We start from the raw sequence: 2,821 nt of genomic DNA on the forward strand, positions 1-2,821 counted from the left end.
TCTTTCCAACCTTCTTTTTCTAGATTTTTATTTCCTTTCTTAGGATTAGGTTTCGAATTTAATTGAGGGCTGCGAGTGTTTCATGCCCAAGTGGGCTCGTGACAACACTCGACGTCTCTTGACTAAAGGAGGATTTGTTGAGGGGTTGATTATCCATCGCAGGACTAGACACTACTCGCAATCCCCTGAGTTAATTCAAGTGATGGCTGAGAACCAACCTCTTCTACCCTAACCTAGGGTGGAGGACATTCAGGATGAGAATGAGGTACATCAAGTACCCCCGCCTCGTACTTTACGAGATTATGTACAACCAGTGGGGGTGAGTACGCCCTTATGCATGATTTTTCCTAAAAATATATGACATATGGACATCAAGCCAGGGGTTATCCAACTCCTTCCTAAGTTCCATGGGCTTGAATATGAAGAACCATATCAACATTTGAAAGAGTTTGATGAGATCATAGCTACTTTATATTTTCAAAATGTGTCTGAGGACACAGTCAGGCTGAAACTCTTTCCTTTTTCCTTAAAGGAGAAGGCTAAGACATGGTTACATTCACTGCGTCCTAGATCCATTGGCACATGGAATGAAATGCAGAGGGAATTTATAAAGAAATTTTTTTCACATTATAAAATGATTACCCTTAGAAAAGCAACCATGAACTTCACCCAAAAGGAGGATGAAACATTTACCAATGTTGGGAAAGGTTCAAGGATTTGATTAGTTCATGCCCACAACACGGCTTTGAAACGTGGCGCATTATAAATTTTTTCTACGATGGACCGACATCTTCCATGCGCCAAATGGTCGAGACAATGTGTAATGGAGAATTCATTAATAAAAATGTCGACGAGGTATGGGATTATCTCGATAGTCTTGTTGAAAAAACACAATCATGGGACTATTACCCAAAATCGAACACCACGTCTAGACCGACTCAATCTAAGGAGAAAGGTGGATTGTATCTCTTAAAAGAAGAGGATGATCTCAAGTATAAAGTGACTATGCTCATGAAAAAAATTGAGGCCATGGAAGGAAAGAAGGATAAGGTTAATGAAAGTGTTTACGGCATCTGTGATTGCAACATTCATACAACTGAAAATTATCCTACAATACCTGCCTTTTGACAAGTGTTGAATGAGCAATCCAATGCTGTAAATACTTATCAAAGACCTTTCAATGGACCGACCTCTAATACGTACAATCCTGGTTGGAAAAATCGTCTAAACTTTAGTTGGAGAAATGGACAAACTGCTACCCCTCAAGGTTTCTTCAATCAAATTCCAAATCAAGGGAAACCTCAAGAGGATCCAGTTCAAAAACATATTCGAGAACAAGAGCTATTTAATCAAAATTTGGCACAAGCATTTCATGATGTCCACACAGCATTAGGAACGCTTGCGTCATCTATTCAAAGGATAGAGTCATAATTAACAAGTGGAGGGAAGGGGATGCTTCTTGCTCAACCTCTCCCCAATCCCAAGCCGCAATATGAAATAAGTGACCCTAGCTTTTCAAATCAAATGGAGCACGCTAAATCCATCACCACTCTTAGGAGTGGGAAGATCATTGATAAAACCCTTCTAGTTAAACCCGAAAGGCCTCAAGAACCAAAAGAGGATAACAATGATGGATCTAGTGAGGCCCCACAAAAATTAGAACCAGAACTTATAGAAAAGCCAGTTGCTCCATTTCCTCAACGGTTGGTCGCACCAAAACCTCTCTCTAACTCTCAGGATATCCTAGAGGTGTTGAAACAAGTGAAAGTCAACATTCCTCTACTTGATGTCGTAAAACAGATACCTTCATATGCTAAATTCCTAAAAGACTTATGCATGACCAAACGACGGCAGAGTATTCAAAAGAAGATCTTCTTGACCGAGAAAGTGAGTGTCATCCTAAAGCAAGACATGCCACAAAAATTCAAAGATCCTGGTAGCCCAACCATATCATGTGTAATCAGAGACCATCGAATTGATCATGCACTTCTTGACTTAGGAGCGAGCGTCAATCTGATTCCCTACTCGGTATACTAACAGTTAGGTTTGGGTGAATTAAAACCCACCCTAACCACACTACAACTTTCTGATCGATCTGTTCGTGTACCAAGAGAGATAATTGAGGATGTGTTGGTCCAAGTTGAGAGATTTTACTACCCTATAGATTTTATCATCCTGGACACCGAACCCATCAATAACATGAGCACTCAGATTCCCGTCATTCTTGGTCGCCCATTCCTTACCACTTCAAACGCAATTATCAATTACAGGAATGGTGTCATGACTATGTCTTTTGGGAATATGATATTGGAGTCAAACATCTTTTTCAATAACGGCAGAAACTTAGATGATGATGACGATTTCCACAACATTAACATGATTGACTCTTTAGTGGAAGATACGACACCTCTGACCTTATCCTCTGACGCTCTAGAGACGTGCCTGGCCCACTCCCATGATTTTGATGATGACATGATTAGGGAGACGGGTGCCTTGCTTGATATTGCACCGGTACATGAAGTTAACCGGTGGAGGCCATAATTTGAAGAGTTGCCCTAAACTGATGTAGTGCCTCTACTGTCTAACCTCAAATCGACGAAGCTTGACTTAAAACCTTTGCCCTCTGATTTGAAATATGTCTATTTATGTCAAGATGAGACATACCCGGTGGTGATCTCTGCCCACCTAGAGAAAGAACAGGAGAGTATGCTCATATCTACTCTCATTGAGCATAAGGGTGCCCTTGGATGGACGATAGCGGACCTCAAGGGACCCCTCGATTTATACTCACTGCAAATATCTTGAGGATAATGCGAAGAAT

General features: G+C 40.9%; 1 non-coding gene across 1 annotated transcript; it reads right to left on the minus strand.

The window, feature by feature from the left end:
- Positions 1-640: 640 nt before the first annotated feature.
- LOC131223136 (small nucleolar RNA R71) lies at positions 641-746 on the minus strand. The gene has a single exon (XR_009160306.1). It is a non-coding gene; the product is annotated as a small nucleolar RNA R71 (small nucleolar RNA).
- Between the last annotated feature and the right edge of the window lie 2,075 nt (positions 747-2,821).

Source organism: Magnolia sinica, chromosome 1 (assembly GCF_029962835.1).
Source record: "Magnolia sinica isolate HGM2019 chromosome 1, MsV1, whole genome shotgun sequence".
NCBI classification, from domain to species: domain Eukaryota; kingdom Viridiplantae; phylum Streptophyta; class Magnoliopsida; order Magnoliales; family Magnoliaceae; genus Magnolia; species Magnolia sinica.